This window comes from Lonchura striata, chromosome 5 (assembly GCF_046129695.1).
Source record: "Lonchura striata isolate bLonStr1 chromosome 5, bLonStr1.mat, whole genome shotgun sequence".
Classification (NCBI taxonomy): Eukaryota; Metazoa; Chordata; class Aves; order Passeriformes; family Estrildidae; genus Lonchura; species Lonchura striata.
In genome coordinates this window covers 47,388,537-47,412,097 of record NC_134607.1, presented here as the reverse complement: position 1 = coordinate 47,412,097, position 23,561 = coordinate 47,388,537, and the positions used below count along the sequence as shown (strand labels likewise).

The window sequence follows — 23,561 nt, the reverse complement described above, 5'->3', positions numbered from 1 at the left end:
CAAATCCTCTCAGTCCCCAAGTATTAGTGAATTACTATCCAAAATAAAAAGGCTGCTTTAACCCCCAGCTTGCTCAATGACAGTGCCTTCAGTCTAAGGAGCAGGGTACACCCAGGAGGATTCACAGCAATGACACAAGGTTCAAATGTCGTCATGGGCAGTCAATCTTCGCTTTGTGCTCTGTGAAGCATGGCCAGTGGGCAGCGATTTAATCGCTTGAGTCACCCCTGGTTAAAATTGCACTTGTTTCCTCTTCTTTTTTTGCCTTTCAAGGTCTTCCAAGCCAGAAGCAAGGCAGAAGCTCACAGAAATCTTGAGGTAAGAAGCAGTATCCTTCCAAGGATTCTGACCTTGCTATGGCTCACATAGGAAGCAAATCAGCCCTGCAAAATAGGACTTCTCTGCATTTTCCATGTGGATCAGAATATTCAAAAATAACTGGAAAGCTTGCTCTTTCAGAGCCATGCAGGGCTTAGGCAATTTTTTCCATGAATGTATATTGACACTACTTACCATTTCATTATCTGTTCTCCTTGTAAAATAAGTTGTGTAGCTCTGAATTTGATTTCTACTGCTTATGCTTATTATGGCAGCATGGTTATGTCACAGTGTGTCCAAGAGAAGAGATAATTATAGAGAAAAATTTATGAGAACAATAGAAACTCTTAGGATGGACAAGCTCTCAGGCTCTGTTTCTTCAGTTCTGGAAATATTTATTATGATTACTGCATTAAAGACACAGAATTGTATGAGTATAGGGGAAAATACCCATAAGTACTTTTGTCACCATCTTTAAAAAGCCATTTAAAGTCATCACCATTCAACTCAAACTCTTTAAAATGCTGGTTTACATATTTTAATTGTTGCTGGCAAGGAAAGTTTGGTGCTCATGATTTTTCCTGACCACAGCTCATATAATCAATTTTCAGGCTCCTCATAATGTTTTCCTGAAGTATCCAAAGAAAAGAAATGCACCTCATACAGAAATGATGTGAAATACAATCTGACATCAAAATGACCTGAGGTACTGTTGTTCCCTAGAAATGAAATAAAATTTAAAACAACATAAAATACTTTAAGTATAGAAATGTTTCTGTACCTGGCAGGGCAAAGTAGCACAACCATCCCAGGAGGTTTGTTCTTATTTTCATTATCACTACTGCATAGTCCACACTTCAGAAAAAATAGCTCTGTAAATTTTGGTTTTGTAGTTTTTAGCTTTAAACAATTCCAGAAAAATTGGGGGACAAAGTGGGAAGTGTTTATTTTTTATTCAGTCTTTTCAGTGGTTATTTTTTTCAGTCCATTATCCTACTGTGGCTACATTATGTTCTTATGCTCAACTTTCCAGATTTGACTACATCTATTTAAAAACAACAGCAGAGGATTTTTTTATTAAAAGCATTAAAAACAACCACTTGAACCATGAGCCATTTTACCCAGCTCTGATACTGAATTTCTTTCCTTTGTCAGCTCTATACATATGTCAGAGGTTGAGCATTTTCCTTTTTATGCACAAACTCTGTACAGTAATTGCATCTTTTATGGAACGTCAAATCTTTTGTCAAAAAGACCATCGTACTGAAGGAATACTTGGTTATATAACTGGGAGATATAATCCAGAATAAATGCTTGGCCCATGCAATAGTGACTGATATCTCAACATGTCAGAGTAAATGATGCAATTTAATTGTTAAACCTTTTCAACATGGAAAAAAAATCCCACTGACAGTGATTGCTGTTGGTTTGATCTGTATCTTGGCAAACCCCCAGATTTTTAGTCAAACAAAAACAAGAACAAAAAATTTAGTTTCCCCTGCAAATATTTAAGCATGTTTACTGCTCACAGAACACTGGAAAGTGACAACAAAAAAAAAGAGAGAAAAAGAAAAAAAGTGAGAGACACCTGCTTCTGTTAGTGTCTCCTGCTTACAAGTTTGTTACTCACACCATTGGAGGCAGGAGAGAATGAGCACCTGTCCCCAGGCTGAGGAACTTGTATGGCACTGCACAGTCCCTATCTCTGCACAGTGAGAAGGATGGCTGGGGCTGAAAAAAAGCCCCATTCTATCTTTTTGAGGAAGAAAGGAAGGCAGCTGCAATAGTTTTAGGAATGGGTGACAGCTGAAAGTATGTCTTGTGAAGATGCTCTTTGATGAATGTACAGCATACGTGGAGGAAAAATAAGAGTTTGCCAAGTGCAGACATCTTCTATTCTCTTATAGCTAAAGCTGCTTTGATCTCAACCTGACAAGCGATGTGTATATTATACCACTGAAACTACTTTAGTCTTTTCAACTCAAAAAACAAATAGCCCAGGGACCTAAATCTGCTCTTAGACACCTCCTCCTGGCACTGCCACTGCTTTTGGCTTGAGAAGCATGAACAGAAGGTGCAGCAGAGGAGGGCTCAGGAAAAGCATGAGTGGTTCAGGTCTTTGAACACTTGCAGCTTGGCTTGGCGTGCCTGGGTTCATGTCCCAGCCTGGATTTGGATTGCTGCCCAAGGGAATAAGGGAATGGTAGCCGTGCTGGTGGAGCCATGAGAAGCCAACCCAGCCATGAAGAGTTTCCCTAACCTGCACTGACACTGACTTATATTTTACATCTTTTGGCTTGCATTTCAGAGGGATCAGCACTTCATCTATCTGTGGAAATTAATGACACACGTCTTTTTTTTTAAGATAGCCTATGATATCTAGAAAAGATGATTTATAAATCCTTTAGTTTGCTTAATTGTATCTGTCTCAGTAAAGTCTGCTTGCAAAATTGGTAACTTTGATTCATTTATTGCTAGAATGAAAGCAGCATTCCCTCTATCCGGTTGCAATACCTGGCTGAAATTCAATAATGTAATAAAGTGTAAGAAAGTTTGTGAAGAAAAAGTGGCATGTTTTGTGACTCTTGAAATTTGTCCTTTGCACATAACATTGTCTTCTTCAAATATATCCTAAATAAACACCTACTGTGCCTACATCAAAGATAGCAATTACAGATTCATCAATCTACATTTTAAAATTCTTAAATGCATGTTTATTTTCTACATTGTATCAGAGAGTGTAATATCCTCTGACAGAAGCTCTCAAACTTCCATTTGTACTTTAAAGTTTCCACTAGCTTCCATCTAACTTCCAGCTTTGATTTAATTCTTGGAAGATTATTTCAAAATTATTAACTTAATTTTTAGTCTAAATCTAATCCTTACATTTAACAAAGGAAAAACTATTTTGATTACAAAACTACTTTATTGAAAGCTGATAAAAATACATTTTCAGACATTAATTTATCTTTAATAAAAATATTATATTTTAATGGAAAGCATTAGATAAAAATGTGTCATAAAGGAATAGTTATAATTATTTACAGAATGACGCAACCTGTGGAAAAAAGCCTTTTCTGCTTGTTCTGCTGAGAAGTGACCAAAGGAAGCTCGGTTATATTGCACATTGCACACTGAATTGCATGACAGCACTATAGTCTTGGGAATAACTTCATCCTTGATCTGGGGCACCCAGTGTTGACCAATCTGTTACAGTTGCTTGAAGTGATCCTCCTTTCTCCAGAGCAGTTTACACACCTCTGGTAAATACAGGAAATAGAAACAGCTGTCTACACTTACCTGCTGGGAAGTTAAGTGAGCACTAAAAGACAAAGAAACATACAACAGTTTGAGTTGGAAAAGACCCTAAAGATATATTAGTTCCAATTCCCCCCTCAATAGGCAGGAATACTTTCCACTAGACCAGGTTGCTCACAATCCCAGCCAACCTGTCATTGAGCACTTACAAGGATGGGACATCCATAACTTCTCTGGACAACCTATTCAGCACCTCACCACCCTCTCAGTAAAGAATTTCTTCCTTGCATCTAGTCTAAATATGCCCTATTTCAGCTTGGAACCATTTGCTGTTGTCCTATTATGACAGTCCTTGTAAATAGTCCTTCAGCTATTTTTGTGTGTTCCCTTAAGATACAGGAAGGTGGCACAAGGTCTTCCCAGAGCCTCTCCTCTCCTCTCCTCTCCTCTCCTCTCCTCTCCTCTCCTCTCCTCTCCTCTCCTCTCCTCTCCTCTCCTCTCCTCTCCTCTCCTCTCCTCTCCTCTCCTCTCCTCTCCTCTCCTCTCCTCTCCTCTCCTCTCCTCTCCTCTCCTCTCCTCTCCTCTCCCTCTCCCTCTCCCTCTCCCTCTCCCTCTCCCTCTCCCTCTCCCTCTCCCTCTCCCTCTCCCTCTCCCTCTCCCTCTCCCTCTCCCTCTCCCTCTCCCTCTCCCTCTCCCTCTCTCTCTCTCTCTCCCTCTCCCTCTCCCTCTCTCTCTCTCTCTCCCTCTCCTTCTCCCTTTACAGTCTGTCTTCATAGAAGTGCTACAGCCTCTGATCATCTTCATGGCCCTCCTCTGGACTTGCTCCAACAGGTCCATGTTCTTTCTTTGTTGTGACTCCCAAAATAATGAAATTCATTTCACAAAACTTACTCATGAGGGCTGCTACCACATGTAGGGTTGAAATGTTGTATGTTGCACTTTGCTTTCTTTTAATAAAGACAAATACCTTCCTCACTTCTTTCTCCTCCCTCTTTTTATTGTAAGGATGATTTCCCAGGAAGATATTTTCAAAATTTACAATCAAACCATCTCCGGATTGGAAGTGAGAAAGGAGAGAAGGTACCACCCTGTGAATGAGAAGCCGCACTTCTTGTGAATGTAATTTGCATTCGGATAGCAAGGAAGAAAAAGATAGTGTTTAGTTTAATATTTCAGGAAATTATACAGTAAATGCCCCAAGAAATATAGTGTACTGAGGCCAGGGCACAGACCAGCATAACTTCCCACACACAGAACCATTTGCCAAGCCTGGCTGGTGAACAGTTCTTGTACAAGTACTTAGCTGTGGGACATGACTTTTTACCAAATTATTTTTACTTTTCTAAAAAATAACATGGATATTTTTACACCAGAAGCATTTTTGTTTTGTCTTCTAGCTATGAGCATAACAATAAAACAGTAGAAATTGGAAATCATTTAGGTCATATATTCCAGTCCCCTGCCTGTGATGAATTATTTCTTAAATTGCATTCATTAAAGTTTTTTCAACATATGAACAACACTGAAAATCATGTAACTGGAGAAAATAGGATTACAGGAACATCTGCTGGAAACTTTTTCCTTATGAAGTATGATATTTATACCTTGGCATTGAACAATATTCACATTAACTGCAGATTACTTGTACAATTGAACTCTTATTCCTTTTGGCAACTCTACCCAGCCTGTTTCCATGGCAGTCCAAGAGACTTCACCCCACCCTTTCAGAACAAAAACATTTGGGCTGCTGGAATTTCAAGGTTTAAGCAGGATGCATGGTACCTGGGTATTGGCTGGCTTCCTTTAAGATATCTACTCACATATATTGTTTGTCCCTTTAAAATAGTTATTTTTCTATAAGAAAGTGAAGAGAATAGTAGAACAGATATAAAAAAGGCCAAAAGAAATGAAGGCAAGGAGACTACAGCACTGTCCTGATCTTACAGTAAAATGAGGAAAGTTCTCTGCTTTCAAGACAAAACTTGGTTTAAAGGTTCATTTTTTTATGTACACAAATTCCTTTTCCTTGCATTTTCATAAACCAAAAAGCAGTTGTGATGACAGTTCTACAAAAGGGCAAGAAAAGGTAAATAAAATTACTGTAGGGGATTAACGGTCTTAATGAGAATGACCCTGAACACATAGAAAACTGTGTTTCTAAACAAAAGCCATCCTTCTCTGGAAGAGAGGTAGCCTTAGAGAATGTGAATGCTCCCTCTGAATTTCAAATTGTCGTTCAGTTGTCTTCATTGTATGTGCATGTGCAATGTGCTCCTGTGAGGTCACCGTGGGGCAAGTTCAGAGCCCATCTGGGACAAATCAGGCAATCAGTGACTGTGTAAATCATCACATTGCCTCAGTCTTGATTTGTGTTTTAACTGAGAATGAGAAGGTGGTAAGGGCTGATGGAATCTTGAAAGACTTTCTGAGGCAATGGTATGAGTGGGAGTGATGTAGCAGACCAGGGCTGGGGCACCTGGCCAGAGCCAACATTGAAGCTGATAAGGAATCTGCTTCAGCTGGCAGAGAATTACATATATAGCAAAAGTGAGCCTTTATTCATTCTTGTCTGTGCAATTCCAAACTCTTTATATCACCACAACAGAATTGTGCCTTTGTCCTCCAGTTCCGGAGCAGGGGACTCAGGGAGAGCACCCTGTATAGTATTTAAATGGTAGCAGAATTCCTGTTCTCAAATTAATGACTTTGGCTGTATTTCCTGAGTGTGTTCATCTCCAGTTAGATGAAATTAAAGTTTTACATTATCCTGAGCAGACATACTGACAGGCTAGGGCTCCTCCATGCATAATTTTCTCTTTTCTCAGTCGTGCATAGGTCGATAAAGGTTAGTACAGGGCTGTGACTGTCCCTGTCCAGGCAGCTCAGGTAGCCCTTGCACTTGTTTAATGGAAACTCTGGCACCAGCCTGTTGGGTATATAGAGTTACAGCAGTCAAAATGTTTCTCTAGACATCCAATGAATAATGAAAAGAGTGTAACAGGTACTTCAAACAATCACCCTCCCTTCCTTTGGGATATGGAGTTATCGTTTTGAAGGGCTAAATCCATGCAAGTTTAAAGTTTCCTTAAAATGTATTCCTTTTTGTACAAAGGGGCATGGATACAAAGGTAGGGAGACAGGCCATTTTGCTTTGGTTTTATTCCTGGACACACTGGCTGTATTTTGCCTATTTGATCCAAATTCATCCCATCATTTAACTCACAGGGTCCCCCCCTTTGAATATAAATCCCTAGGAAGGGGTCTGGGATGGCAGCACCTGTATCCTTGTCTTAGACGTGGCATTTCTGGTACAGAACAGAGGCAGCCAAATGTCCACATCCACAGCTGAGGGTCCAATGACTTGGCATATCCTTTTAGTTCATTTCATGCACAGATTTTATCTGAAGACTTATTATAAATGATAAATGTTATCTAACTTTACAAAACCTCAGAGCAAGTTGACAGCAGGCACATACCAGGGTATGTGGCTGGGCAGTTTAGATTTCAGGCTGGCAATACCTCTTTTCTTACAATCCATAATCCCTGTTGAGGGAATCTCTTGTCACATCAGCAGTAAATAACTAATGTAGTCTTCATATGGTGCCAGTAATCCATTAAAGAAGCCTCCCAGCTGTACTTCTACTGCTGTCTTGCTGACTTTGCACCTCACTCATACAGGCACGACACAGGCAGTGTCAAGGCTTGCAATGTCTTTGCCTTTGTAATGCACAGAAAGCAGGTATATAATAATGTATTTCTAAGATGAGCCTAAGATAGAAATGGCAGTGGGTGGGAATAAGGAGAACCAGGTTGTCTGAGTAGTCTGTTTTTAAACCACCATTTTCTCCTGTCTGTTTTTTTGTTGTAATGATTATCTGCATGCTCTGTAACATCTCAACACTTCCATAACCTCAGTTAATAAACAATTAAAAGAAAATAAGGAAATGTGATGCTTTTGAGTAAACTACCAAAGCTCAAAAATCAATATATATGCTCAGTGGTACTGAAGAGACCTGAACCTTCTTAGTAAATTAAGATGTGAACTATGCACATTAACTCTTTTGAATTCCTTGAAATATGGAGATTAGGAACCAAAATGGATCATGACTAAGAGCTGAGGATTTTTGGTTGAGGGAATAAGTGGAGGGATAATCACAGACACAAAACTGTATCAAAGGTTGTTATTATTCAGTCTTGGGAATAACTTTTCAAAGTATCAGTCTTCTGTTCAGCATGCTTTATTTAAAGTCAGTGAGGACGAGGCATTTGTATCTCTTTATAACTCTTTCTTAATGGGTCATTTAGTTTAACTGCTGACTCGTTCTCCCTATCAAGTGGTGGCAAGAGCAGCCTTTCAGAGCAAAACAAAATCTCCATACTCTGCAATTCAGCAAAGACTGTTGGAATCAGTGGCAAATACTTAATGTGTATTTGCAAAAAATAACCCTTTCCTTTTATCCTGTTTCAGGATCTACTTCACATCTTCATGTCAAAGATCTGGTTTCATGGATCACTGCTAATGAAGCTTTCAGATATGAGCCATAAGTATATGTATATTTTGTTCAAAATAAGACAGTTTTTAATTGCTATTGCCATAACTCATACAGGAAAATGAGCTTTAACCATATGAATTCTTTGTCTCACTGAACAAAAGAAAAATTAAACAAAAGAGCAAATTTGCAGCATGCGAAAAACAAGCATCAGAAATTATGCCAGTTACAACTAGAAGGTGGGAGCTGAAGAAGTTGGCAACTGCTATTTTACAATTACTTGCGAGCACATTCAATAAGAATAATTTTTTATGTACATGCAAATATGAATGGCAATTTAGCCCATTTATGTAAGGACAGTGCCAATACAAGCAAGTTATTTATAGTAAGGACAAAGAAACCCCATGTGATTGGCTTTTATACTGTAATCAAAACCTTCAAAATAATATACAGATTATAATCATAGTAGCTCATGTAGTCATGTATGCTACACATTTCTGTTTCACACATTTGGAAAGAAACAAAAAAAATTTGAGTGTTATGATCAAATACTGGGTGGAAACACAGGGCTTCTGACTCTATTTGCCTCATTACATCCTCTACTTGAAAAATTTTTCCATTTTTCTTTTTCTTTTCTTCAGGCAACTAATCATTGACTTTTCATCAATTTACGTTCTCTCAGCCTCCACAAGTAAATGACAGTAATAAAAATCTTAATATATGCTACTATTGTTTAATTATTTTCGATACTGAAGCCACTGCTGTTCCTAGGGACAGAAAGCCTAGGATAGGACAGAGAATACAAGAGATACCTGCAGCTAAAGCATAATGGATTTTAAAAAAAAAGACCTTTTCACGTGGAGCTTAAGTAGTATAAAAAGTCTAGGGAAGAGAAAGAAAGAGTGGTCCATTGTGGCTAGTAACCTAATTTTGTGAACACCTAATTTTGACCCATAGTCCAGGGATTCTCCTGTTGCTTTGCGGGTGTAAAGAGATGTTCCCTGCCTGTACTTCTGCACTAACCCGCCTCCACGGACCCAGGAGCAAACACACACTTCTTTGTTCTTATATTCTTTTCCCTTAATAATGTGCAGGGAGAGAGGAAGCAGGAGCAGATGAGCCTTTGCACTGACATCATGTGGATGCTCTGTTATGCTACACGCTGATGTTACAGCCAGGCAGGCCACGCCCCTGCCACTCGCTCTGCCTTCAGCCAGCCTTGTAAATCCCGGTGAATTCAGTAAAATCTTTTTTCACGTCTTCAGAGCAGACTCCTAAAGGCAAAAGCCTGGTTAATACTCCAGCAGAGAACATCTGCTTATTACAAGGAGCTGGTTAGGAAGAGTAATCAAGTTACCTAAAGGAAAATACTTAGGATGCATTATTTAAAGTGCATTAGATATCTGTATGGTCGTTCCCAGGCAGAATGAATATTTCCTCAATTTGATTTAATTTTATTCCATTTAATTTACACCTTTCATTATTTCGGATGAATATTGCTCTACAACATGTCTTCATGAAACAGGCTCTGCAGGAAATGGTGTGAACTACTGACATAATTTCTACCATAATTTCTAGTACTATAAAATATTATAACAGTAGACAGTTTTCTCCTGAAAAAAAAAATATATAAACACAAGGTTTTTCTCTGGATTCAGTTATGTGGTAAATATAATTGCAACCAAAGCATGTAAGTACAGAAATCAGCAGTAGACATAAACAGCTTCCTTAATGTTCAAATTTGCAATTTTTCCCTTACTACATGGAAACAGAGTTAGCAGTGCAGTCCCTCCCTTCATAATGTCTGTGCCTCACCATCCCCACATTCTTTTGGATCTGGTGCCCACTGACTGAAGTCCAGCAAAACCAGAGCGTAGGTGCATTTGAGTCATCTAAGCCTTGGAGAATGGTTTCACACTCAACAAGGACCTTTGCATCTTACAGGACCTAAAATCAAGAAGTGCTTCTGCTTTTTGATCAGGGCAAAAAGCCCCTTCTAAGGGGCTTTGGAGTTTGCTAGCAAGAAAAGCAGGATTTTAACATGCAAAGAGAATTTGATACTCTGACCACCACTTTCCCCTGCTCTCCAAATGTTCCAATCACTGAGCTATTGTGCAAAAGCCAGAGCATTAAGCACTATCTTCCTGCTGTTCACCTCCTCAGGTTCCCCACCACCTGCAATCTCATCCCAGCACCCTAAAAATATCTCCCACTCCATCAATTCAACAACGGCTTTCAGAGATAAGAAATCATAGTTCTTTCTTGCTGCTACTACATGCTGGGTCTGAAGTCACTGAGAGGCAAAAGAATGAATAGTCTCTGGATTTTAAATTTCAATGAAATCTTGCTTATTGTTCTCTGAAATTAGTGGCAGCACAGAGAGTACTTTGATTACTCAGTGTTGCCATAAATATTGAATTGTGTCATTATCACTTGTATGTGCTGGGCTTTCATAAATATTGGCATTTAGTAATTAAACAACTGACTTTAAACTTGACTAGGTAGTCATTAAAATGTCCATTAAGAGAATTCAGAGCAAGAAAAAGGCTGCTTCTTATTCATCCAGGACACTGGAGCTCTAAAAGAAAAAGTGAAAATTTTCATTTAAGTAGGTCACACTCTGATGTAATTTTTATTGTATCTCTGATCTCCTCATATCCCTTCCACCAAAAAATATATTTTACATTTTCATTTCCAGATTAATCAATACAAAACTGGGGCTTTGTTTCTGCTGGTCCATTCCAGAATCCTTCTAAAAGAAGGACATTGCAAAATTACTTGCAAGGTCTTTGTATGGATTTTAAAACATGTGCTTGAAAATACCAGATAGTAATGGAAGACCAGTGCAAAATGACTCATCTATACTATGTTTTCACAGTATATATACCAATGCTTAGAGTTCAACACTATACCTTTCCAGGAAAAATACCTACACATGACTAGGAAACAGATATGGGACAATTTTCTAGCTTGGGCTTTCTGTTAAAAATCTGAAACATGGTGTTATTGGTTAATCTTTCCTTTTGCATTTAATTTAAAAATACTGAATAATTTTAGTTAGTTTGAAAATAACTGCTCATTTAATTTTTTTTCATTTAAGATAAATTAATAAGGCAAGGCCAGACTTCACCTTTGGGTGGTCAAAATTACTCCTGTTATTTGCATAGTCACAACTGTTCTGGGGAAGACAAGGACTTTTTGGAGTAGGAGCAAAGCAGACTGAATAATAATGCTTCCCAGCCTGCAGTTAGGGACCACTGCTGCTCTGACAAACATTAGGAGGTGAAACAACTGGGAAAATCCTTCAAACAGCAAAACCCATGTATTCCAACACATACTAGAGAGCAAACAAGCACAATAGGTAGAAGTGAAAATGATAAAAGGATAGATAAAAGGTCAGTCTGACTGTGTATTTGTTGTGGCAATGGAGGTTGCCAAGCTGCAGAAGACAAGTCCACAGGCTTTTCTCTTTCCAGGAATTACAGGTGGTGCTGACATTTCTCATCTTTAAAAGTTACAGTTGCCATTAATTGTTGCTGGCTGACAAACACCTCCATAATGACTATGAAGACACAAGCAGCTTTCAAATTCATGGATTTCAGTCTCACAGCAGGGAGGGAGGAAAAACGCAGAGGTGCTGCCACCCAGCAAGAAGGCTCTCTCCGTTATTGCTGTAACTGCAACTCTGCCTGCCACTTTCATGAGAGCCAGTGCCAGGAAGCTTTACAAGCAGATTATTGGTTACACTCTGCATGAAAGATATATGTAATAAGAAGAAATAAGATTAATCTAAAATCATTTTAAGGGAAAGATTACAAATTGAAATGATTTGTAACAGTAAGTCTGAAAATTTATGGGGTGGATATATACAGCCACGGAGGTGTTGGAATTTGGGGAGTTGCTGGTATGGTAGCTCTTGAGTCTGCTCTATTTTAGACTTAGTAATTACACTTCCACATTTTATTTTAGTGTACTGCACCACAGCTACATGTCTACGCAGACTCGTGCATATGTATGTGTGCACCTGCAGGGAGAAGAAAACTGGATGTATTTTTCTAATTCAAGATAGAGTTATATATATTCATACATGATCCTGTTTGGAAAGAAATATAATCTGTTGACATTTGGGTTTATGAGTGAGCATGTGTATCTATACAACAGCAGAATGGCATAAGAGAAAACCAGTGAATTTGTTATTAGCACAGTGCCTGACAATTCACCTCTTGATCCTACCCTTTTCACAGCTGTTTCTCAAGGAATTATTACTTCTAGGAAGCCTGAAAGCTGAGAAACATCCCATCTCCATGTACAAACAATGATTTTTTTTCTCCCATTTGAGAAGGCTTTAGAGCTGCACAGGTGTAGATACAGCAGGACTTCACAGAAGGTTTTGGCTTGTACCACTCCACGTGATGGAGATGCTGCAGCTGAACTCAGTGGAGGAGTCTCCACCCCACCATGGATCTGAGTGAGCTCATGGTTTGCATAAATTACTGCTGTGGAAATCTCAGCTCTGAGCTTCAGGTCTCCAGCTGTAAAAACAAGCTAATATTATCTCCTTTGTGCCTTTTTTCTGTTTCTTTCTTCCAGAGTTCTCCAGGGCAGAGACTTTTACTTGTTATGTTTGGAAGATGTCTCTTTGCCTTTAGTTGCTTTTCATCCTGGGGCCATACCAGCAACCTGTGATGGGGAGGCAGGAGCCACGCCAGGGTCTCAGTGGAAGTGGAAGAAAAGTCCTCAAACTGATCCCACCACAGGAAGGTTTGTCCTTGCTACTCGGGGCTAGTGGAAGGGAGGGACTATCTGCAGGCATCTTGAAATCTGCAGGATTTCTTCAAGACACCCATATGGGTGAGGTATTGACCCTCCTTTGCTGCAGGGAAAACAGTGTGGGATGTGCTGCAGGTTGCAGAGATATACCCAGTCAGCTACCACTGGGTGAGGATTTAGCACTGGATCCATCCCTTGGTGTGCTCTGAGGGATTCACTGTGTTTCTGCTAAGGGAAAAGAGAATAATGGGAGGGGCTGAGGTTGGAGATGATGAGACACAGCCTTGCTCCAGATGTAGCAATTACCTGCACTATCAGAAAAACAGCAGGTGTCTTAAATTTTGAACAGAAGGGATTAAATGCATCCTTGGAGTAACTCCAGAAATTTCTGCATTTTGTAAAAAAGATTTTGGCTCTCTGTCAGGTTTGTGCACAAAACTAAATATTTTTCTATCACTGAGTCAAAGGTCTGAAATTATTTCTAAGACTGAGAAGTTAGGTATTAAAGCCAGAGGAAAAAACATACCTTACTGCCAATGAAATTGACCTCTCCATATTTCTAGTGCGTGTCAAATTAAATAGCCTTTTTCAAGTAGATGGTTTTTGCTGATTTTCATTTCAAAATTCCAGTTTCAAGTGTACTAGAGGGTTTCTCTATGAGAGAGGCTTGATTCTTACTGTCATTTTTCAAGGGTTGCTGTGAAAGCAAAGAATTGGCTTCTTCTAAAAATCCTGCAACATCCTGAGCTCATTCAGTGGTGAAACGTGCCCTCTACCAGTTACTGCCTTCCCTGTCTGGGTGACTGCCAGACTGGAATTGTCTGAAGAGGTTATCTTACACTTTAACGCTAAATGTTTACATTTATACATATACATGGATACATTCAGTTGGACTAACAATATTCTAACAGTTGAAGCATGAGGTAGTGATGTGTTTGGACTGTGACACATAGCTCAGTGGAATTCCCAGCATTTCTTGCAGGATAATTCTGGCTACTTTTGTTTCCAATGGACATCTCATAGGCATCAATTCCCAGAGGTGGAAGTCTTGACATCATGCTCCCAGAGCATAGCATAGGGGCAATGGCAATAGATCTCGTGTCTAATGCTCCAGTCCTGCTGCAGGATAATGTTCACCCAAGTGTCACAGATGTGTTGGGGCTGCAAAGGGGAGGGTGGAGAAAGAGGCTGAAGGTACTTATCTGAGCAGGAGATTGCTGAGCTGTATTTCCAGGGAGGCCACTTCTGTTCAACCTTTTTAAGTCTCATTTTCCCCATCTGCTATGTAATGCTTATTTGCCCATTCTGGTGTCAGGAGACTCCACTGGTGTCTATGAAGTTCTTTGAAGCATGACAGCTCTACCTGAAAAATAAAATGATCAGAGCTTGTTTCTATCTGTACCACTTTTACTTGGACATCAGCAGCTGTCCAGTGTTACTGAATACATTCAGAAAAAAAAAAATTTATTTATTTTTTCAATGAACCGAGGAATGGTACTTCTGCAGTTCAGAGCTGGTTTCCTAGTCTTGGGGTTTTTTTGCCAATAATAACATTTGCAGTTATTTGTTTTTCTATGATACTGCTTATGATCTCCTTTTCCCTCTCAAAACAATGCACAAACCCCCTACTCCTCTCCTATAATTACCTTTCCCTGGAGTACAGCAATCTGCATTGTTGGCGAATTATATTTGACAAAAAAAACCAAACAAAAAAACAAAAACAAAAAAAAGCATAAAACAAACAAACAAAAAAACAAAAACAAAAAAAGCACTATTTCAAAGTGTTACAAGCAATTTAAAAAAAAGCAAGCAACTGATTGTAAACTGCAAGGGATAGTAGAGGGTTTGCTCACAGGATGGATGCACACAGAGCAGCGAGTGCTCAGTTACAGGCTGCTCCTCCAAAGTGCTGGCACAGGAACAGATCCTATCACTTCTGCATGGCACCACAGATCTACAGAGGCTGCAACTCCATGACTGCAGAAGCCAAAGCACTCTTCTCATCCCTCAGATTGACTCGGCAGCAAGTCTGAGAGATGTGGCTGCTGAATGCAAAGCCGCTGGCTGACAGGCGCTGCCATTTACGTGCTTTAATTAAATAGAGACAAGGAGATGGGAAGGGTCTGAATCAGGAAAACAAGAGGCAACTGAGCACCAGAGAGCCTGGATTTTTTCACTTTCTTATCTGTTTGTTTCATCAGCATCATTTTTGCTGGCCAGGCTAGAGTGTATTACCAGGGGTTTTTATTTCTAAGTTGAATTTAAACCTTTAACTAAATCTGTCTGTTAGTATTTTCAGACTCTGAAATACAGACTATTTTCAGCTTTGTATTCCTCACATAAACTTGGTTTAAATGTCTCATGTTTGATAGATTAATTTATTTTTAACTTCCAGTTATCCCAGATTCCCCACTGGTCCTGAACCCTTGTGATTCTCCATCTGCAGAATTATATTAGTAACCATCACAGGCTTAGATATTGTTATGGAGATGCTGCGTGGTTTTGGCTTTTGGATGTCCCTGCTGGCCTGATTATGTATGGATTCTCCACAAATGGATACGTGCTGCAGATACAGCATCAGTCTCAGCACACCCCCATTAAAGCCCCCCCAGGGAACTGCTGGTAGGCTGCAGCTCCCACACCATGGCTGTGGGGAGCAGTTCTGGGTGTGGGGGGTGTCTCTCTCTCTGCATGTGGCTTCTTTGTTTTCAACAGAAACGTAATAAATCTAGCATGAGGATGACAATGTACCTTAAGTGGAAAATAACACAAAATAGAAATATACAGCAGATTTTTCTTCCCTACATACAGCTAGTCTAAAAAAAAAAAAAAAACTGTAGCTCCATGGGTCTTGCACACTGTGTATCTTTTTCTGCCACAGATTATTCTGATCTGAATTTGCTGGTTTGGGTTCATTCAAAAATAAGGTCATTTGGAATTTTTCATGTGTTTCTGAAATCACTGCTGTTACCTCCACTGCTGGTGAATACAATCTCATAAAAGTGAAATAGAACTGTGCTACGTCTCTGCAACTTTACCACAGATAATACTGGAAAGATTCATGCTAACTCCTGCTCTTTTTCCTTAGCTGTGGAGCTTGTTCTCATCTTACTTTTAGCTCTTTTTTTCCCTAATGAATTCCAAATTCTCTGTAAATCACAGTGTTTGGGTTAGAAGGCACATGCTATAATCTCCAATGTAATTTACAAACTACTGTGACTTTTTCTGATGATATCATAAATAATAAATAAAATCTCAATAGGAGTAGGTTCAAATAGGGGGATTTGGGTGTGAAGTACTGCTCTTCTTCCATAAGCATGTATTTGTATTTAGCCTAATGTGGGTAACATTGGACAAGACTCACTCACTTGAGTTTTGATAGTGAGGAGAGATTCCTGAAGAGAACCTCATAAAAGCCACTTAAGTTGCAGGAGTAAATTAAGGGATCCAGGGATTCAACTTGTGGAAGACTTGTGACAGCAAGAAGGCACCAGAATACTGAGGTATGATTCATCTCTTCTAAACTTAACTCTCCAAAAATGGCAAATCCCAGATGTTTGCTACACAATCAAGGGAAAAAGAAGGCTACCTGCAGAATGGCTGACTCATGAAGAAAGACTGTGAATTTGGAAGGACCCTAGGTGGCTGAACCTTGGGCATCAAATTTGAGTTAGACGAGCACAGTTAAGCAAAATCAATCCAGTCCCAAATGGCCTTGATCCTTATGGGATTTACAAAAATCTGTAGTGCAGGCCTTGCTTCAGAAGTGGCAGTGACTAGCAGTGACTAGCCCATTAAATTTGATGTCATAATCCCTGCAGCAGATTTCCCATGGGATTTCATCTTTCACAAAGCCTTGGTTTTTGCTAGAAGGAAAGGAGAAGGAAAGAGAAGATGGATATGTAAGGAAAGAGCTTTAAAGGCCACTGTTGTTTTAACACTTTGATATGCTGCTCCTTGGGAGGTTAAAAGCTTCTGGCTTATTTTAGAAGGGATGAGTGAGAACTGAAGATAGGACAAGCAATAGACCAAGGGAAAATGGCCTAAAGGGGAAGTTTAGATTGAACATTATGAAAAATTTCTTCACCACAAGAGCTATGGAGCGCTGGAAGAGGATTCCCAGGGAAGTGGTTGAATCACCATCCCTAGAGGTGTTTAAAATCTGGGGGTATGATTTAGTGCTGGACTTAGCAGTGCTGGGTTAATGTCTGGAGTCGCTGACCCTGGAGGCATCTTCCAAACTAAATGATTCTATGATTCTATGACAATATGAAATAGAAACTGTAGAACTTAATTTCCTGATATTCCTGAAAGAATTTCCAGTGACTTGGGTAAGAATGGGCATAATGGTTAATGTCATATTATTCTCTTCCTAAAAAGAGAGAATCAAACACAGGTAACATAATAAAAATGAAGGATGACTATAGAAAAGCCCTTTAAGCTCATTTTTCAGGCTGCTGTCTCATCAGTTCACCACCACAGATGTAAAGGGGTTTACAGATGTAAAACCCCTCAAAGAGGGTTGAAATTATCAAAACAGTGGCCCTGGTTGTTTGGGATGACTGAGCTCTCCAGGAGCACAGATTGAAGGATTTTACAGTCAAGAGCTGACAGGCAGGGAGAGATTAAATTGTCATCTTGGCAAACAGATAAAGAAAAAACAGAGCATCTAACTATGAAGCCAATGATGCAAATGCTCAGTCAAAAATTTTATGTTGCAGCAGGATTCATTTCTGCTGGATGTTCTCAAGGTGGTATTTTACATATAGCAAGGAAGAGTAGGAAAGTGTACAATATGTCTGAGAAATCCTCAAAACATTGATTACCAAGCAATATCAGTTTGATTGCAGCTGTAAATATGTGCTCTGGCTTTACTCAGAGCAACAAGGATCAAGTGCCTTGCACTGAGCAGCTGGTACAGATGGAATGTCCTACCAGTGACAAAGGAACCACCAGCAGAGAGGTGTCACTCTCTCTAGGGCTCCGAGCTGAAAAGGTAAAAAAGGCTTCATGACAAAGAAAATAAAAAACTGATGGGAAGTGCTTCTTTCCAGAGACAAGACTGATTGCTAAGTAGAAGAAAAAATGTGCAGCTGCAAAAAGAATTCTAAAGCACACTATTTCTAATGAGCATTTTGTTGCAGCAGCTGAAAGGTGAGATAAATTTAGTACCTCTGACAAGGATAGACTTTAATCAATGCCCAAAACACAGGACTTTTGTTTCCGATACTCTCTGTCTGGCTTGCAGACAGGAGCATGGACAGCCCATGGGCCAAGTAATGCCCTGAACTTCCATTAGATCTAGGGTCATACTATTTTTTTTTTCTTGCTATAACTGAGCAACATTAAGGTATGTTTTGCTGTCTGGTCTGGCAAGACTTTCAGAGCACTTTTTTGTCTCCTACCTAAAAAAAAAGGCACTATTTCCTGCTTTCTTACTCCTTTCATAATAATTATCCATACCTTAAAATTTCTTGAAAATAGAAAGGCTGGCAATTAAATAAACTGATAGGAATCAGGCTGCATTTTGTTGTTCTTTCACGTAAGAGAAAATACTCCTTAAAAAAAATAAAAATATGAAATTACATCATCATTCTACTTTATTAAGACATTATGTTGCAGAGCTCTAAGGGATGATATAGCCAGACTGAGTGGTGTCTACAGTCTGGAAATCAGGTGTTTATTCTGTTTATAACTACCAGAATGAAGCCTGAAGGCCCTAGTTGACCTTTTCCCTGGAAATTCCCTGAAGGCATCAATATGGTGTAGCATAACTTTGCCTGGTTTTGCTGGACTCTGCACCCGCATAAGGAGCAGGGCATGAGAAAAAGGCCTGTAAGCAATGTGCTTCTGTACCCCAGCTATCCAGCCCCTGATGGAACCTTTTCTAGCAACAAGCCATATGTAGGTGGAATTCAATGAAAATTTTATTTCTTTCTATTTTTTTCCTTAGAAAATCTAGATATGTGGAGATAATCACCTGATAAATGTATCAACTTAGCCTTTCTGAAGGCCAAAGCTGGCATGCAAAATATGGTTATTTCTCCACTAGATATTTTAAAGTAGTCAGTTTGTTCTCTGCTGCACACATATTTCCAGGAGAGCTGGGCTCACAGCTGAGAGCTCCTGCCAGCCTTGAGGTACCTCACACCTAGTGGCCTTCACCTCTAGTCCGAGTGCTCAATGCTTCAGAAGCATTTCCCTCGCTAGAAAACACAGGGCTCTCAAAACACAGCCATCTGTGATGATGACTAATAATAATATGAGACCAAAATAAAGCCAAGGAACTTAAGTAGGCTGAAAAAGCGTTGCCTCTAGAACTCCATTTTTCGGCATGCTGCTTCCCCATGTGGTGAACACAAGTATCTCCTAACACCTCTTCTAGCACAAAAAGCCATAATTTTGGACCACTTCAAACCCAGTAATATGTATGTAAGCCACTCACAGCCAGACCATTTTAATAAACCATTTATTAGCTAAACACAGGCTGATAACAAAGACATCTATACTGAGAAGGATCCCTCCTTTGAACTGGAATTTGCACAGTTCAAAATCCCATTTCTTCAATCGTCGGATTAATGTCTGTGTTATCTGTCTGTGAATGCAGTTCTATTTTGTCCCCATTGTAACAAGGGCCTGTACACCCAGGATATACATGTTTGTATTTGTAGGAGGATTGTATTCAAGGCAAGCACGGCTTGACTTGGGGAGGGAAATGCTGCATAATATTTGTATCACCATTAAAAAGCCCCCATGCTGGGTATTAGGCATTACTTCTCTCATACTTGGCATGTTGTAATAGGTTCTGTATGCTGTAATACCCCTTTGAAATATTGCTGGAAGTAAAGCCACGCAGAGAAATAGAGAAAAAATCTGTCTTGCACATTAACCTATTCTTGAGCTCAAACAGCTTCTCACACTTCTCTTTAATTTAGGCATGTTGCTTATATAAATTTGGAAATATGCCTATGCTTTATCTGGTTTGTAACTTAGCAACCTTTAATCTGGGTTTCTTGCTTCTTCTTATAAAGCAGTTGATAAATCTAGTCAAGCACTTACAGTATACTTGGTAGAGAGAGTGTAAGGGCTTCATCAAATACATAAGGAATACCCAAAGCTCCATTCATTTTGCTGACAGTTACCTTTACGCATAAAGACAAGCACAAAACCATCCACTGCTCAAAGTCACACATAATCAGATTGAGTGGTTTACATTGCACAAAACACGTGCTAGAAGGAAGGCTGTGATTTGCAGACTGAAGATGTTTAATAGAGCATTATTGGTCTGAAATAGGATGATCTTTCATTTAAACACTTAGTTAATTTGCTATCTCTGTCTTTGAAGAGGTAGTTAGCTAGAGGAAAGATGGAAAGGAAGCCAACAAAAAATAGAAGATTATCTTGATGCAGTGTATTTTTTACAATTTTTTGACCCCACTGGAGACCATAAAGCACTGTTGGGCTCAATCCTCTTCACAAGGCAAACATATTGCAGAAAATAAGACCTGGGAGCTCTGAATAACATAGTTATCACAAGTGTTTGGTGTATTTATTATACCATTGCACCTTATCAAAACATTTTTTGGCACACTGTTATGGGATTCCTGGAGGATGCCCTACAAGCTTCTCTCTGTTTTCCTCACACATGAATGTGGCTACATCCTCCAAGAATTGCATCTTGATGCTTTGCATTTCATGAATGGCAGAAAGACATGTCCAAAGGGCAGGGCTACAGGCACAGAAATGGAGACTGTACCACAAGCCATTTTTAGACACTTAATTACACTACTACATTTGAATCTTGCTCTGAACAGTGTGGGTATTTCTCAAGATGTCTTGATATTCTTTTTCATCTCCAAAGTAAGCCCTGAGGTATGGTGGGTTCCAGGAGACCAATGCTTAAAGAACAACAGCAAAGGCATTGCTGTTTTGCAGGCTTCAGCTTTAAGACTTTGTTTCATGGGACGTGAGAGGGGAATTTTATCAATGCTATGAAACATGTCCTTTGATATAAAGACAGTGAAAAGCTACAGACAAAATGTACCTGTCCAATGGCCCAAAACATATAGCAAAGGTCAATCCATGAGAAGGGGATTTTTATGAACATGTCTAAAAGACATGAGTCATATTCATTCAGAATTTTTACAGTCTTTTCAGTGCACTTTATTTCAGAAAAGGAGACGGGTGCATGATGGTTTGGCTATAGGATGGTACAAAAAGAGGTACTTCTCTCTATCACATGAGAACGTGGGAAGGGGAAAGGGTAACTGTATGATCCATGACATTAGCAGACTGCAAGAGTTTGTTTAGCCCTGATAATTAATTATACCCCACTTCAGCTTTCACATGAACTGCAAGCCTGTGTGAGCCCAGAACTAGGTTGGATTGGCCAATCCCAATCTACTTTTTTTATCACACTGCTTTCAGTGACTACTGAAGAAAGTTAGTACTCTTTTAGTACTCTTCCCCCTGAACTTCGTGAGTATCCATTACAATTCCTTGTGAACCTCATCACCCTACAGTGAAAGGAAGTATCTTTCTCCTTGATTTTTTTCATGGCTGGAAGAAGATTTCTTCACATGGTTCCAGTGTTCCCAGTACAGAGTATAAAGCCCTGCATAGATGGAACTTGCGTTTCTATTTTAAACATCAAGATCCATCAAATTAACTTCTTCACAAGGCAAAAAATGGTCTGCAGGGCACTGACATGATTTCCTCTGACAACAGTGCCAGTTCATGTAGGAGTAATACCAAGGAGACATGCTGGAATTAGAAAATACAGGCAAGCAACAGCCAAGAACCACATGAGAGCACAGCTTGGAGATAGCTGCCAGTTGCATGTTCAAGTTAGCAGATGTCTGTGGGGCTTCTGTGTTTTAACATCTCCATTGGCTTGCTCAGACATATCATATCTTTCTTGTCAGGCTGTGTGTGTTCTTTTCTCCCTCCCATGGGCTTTTATGCAGTGGTGCCCTTTCAAAATCTGACTATGCTAAGTTAGATAAATAGACATTTCTTCTTCATATTTGCAATAGCTGTGTGCTTTTTGCATTTATTACATAAATGCAAAATATAAAAACATAAATGACACAAAATCCAAAATATAAAGTTTTTTATTTTATGCCCTACAATAATAATTTTCAATCTCATAATTTCAGGCCTGACCTTTATATCAAAAATGTGGCTTGTATCTGCAGCAGTGTGGCCAGGAGGATGAGATCCCTGATTGTAACCCTGTAGTTGGCACTGGAGATGCCACATCTCAAACACTGCATTCAGTTCTGTGCCCTTCACCCCAAGAAAGATGTTGAGGTGCTGGAGCGTGTCCAGAGAAGGGAAACAGAGCTGGTAAAAGGTCTGGAGCACAAGTCCTTGGCTGAGGGAGCTGGAGTTGTTTAGCCTGGAGAAAGGGAAGCTCTGGGTGACCACATAGCTCTCTACAACTGCCTCTACAACCTGGGGTTGGTCTCTTCTAGTTAGCAAGCAAAGGAACCAGAGAAAACTGCCTAGGTTGTGCCAGGGGAGGTTTACATTGGATATTAGGAAAAATTTATTCATGGAAAGGGCTGTCAAACATTGGAACAGGCTGCCCATGGCAATGATGGAATCACTATCTCTGGAGGTATTTTCAAGATGTGCAGAAGTAGCACTTGGGGACTTGGTTTAGTGGTGGCCTTGGCAGTGCTGGGTTAGTAGTTGGACTCAATGATCTTTGAAGTTTATCCAACCTAAATGATTCCATGATTCATATCTGGATAATATAGAGGGAGGTGAAGTTCCTCAGAACACACTCCACTGCCCAAATTATCTGTCTAAAAAGGAGATACTGTGAATACTCTGCTCCCACTGGAAGAACAAATAGAAGGACTGAAGTCTGACAGCAGAAGAGAGGCTGAGCTGAGCTGAGCTGAGCTGAGCTGAGCTGAGGTTCCAGTCTGCTCTCCCACCACGAGGCCCCACTGCTGCTCTACCCATGCAGCAGGACTAGGCAGTGAAAGAACCAAGGATCATGTCACTGCAGGCATCCAGGCAGATATTTTGTAAAGCAATAGGCAAGTTTTTATTATGAATGGAGAAATTTTGCTGCTTGCAAGCTTCCTAAATAATTTCATTTGGTTTGTTCCTTCTTTATTAAAGATGTCCATTAAACACTATTCATAAACATACAGAAACAAATACATAGCTAAAATTCATCTTAGCTAAATGTGGTTGCAGGCACATATATATGCACATATTCTTTCCTTTTTCAAATTTCATAATGAATAGGTATTGGAAAAACCTAACCTCTTGAAAATCCAGAAATGTTTGTAAGATTTGTTATTTTCTGCTCCTTATTTCCTCAGCTAATTGTGAACATGATGAAGAAAACCTGATAAACTGATTCTTTTTCTGAAACTATTGCAAGAAAATTATTACAGTATCTTCAAACAATATTTTTTTTTTAATTAATCCATTCTAGAAGTTTGAAGAACAGCAAAACAATTGTTTTTGCTTCTCTCTGTTTTTCTGATTGTCACTGTGAAGCATCCCTGTCTGTCAGGTGCTGTGGTAGCAGTGCCAACAGACATGAATGTTCTTCTGCTTCAGCAATGTAACCTCCTAATATTGCCTCCAAACTAAAAACAGAGCTAAAAAATACGAGCATTGCTTTGTTATGCCCTTGGGCCATTCCGGTGTACTGCTCTAGCTCACTGAAACATTTGAATTATTGCCCATGTTCATTAT

At 39.5% G+C, this 23,561-nt stretch overlaps 1 long non-coding RNA gene across 1 annotated transcript; it reads left to right on the top strand.

Annotated features, from left to right (window-relative positions):
- The first annotated feature begins 304 nt into the window (after window positions 1-304).
- Window positions 305-12,519, top strand: LOC144246272 (uncharacterized). The gene is made up of 3 exons (XR_013339947.1): window positions 305-318; window positions 930-1,024; window positions 12,409-12,519. It is a non-coding gene; the product is annotated as an uncharacterized LOC144246272 (long non-coding RNA).
- Window positions 12,520-23,561: the final 11,042 nt, after the last annotated feature.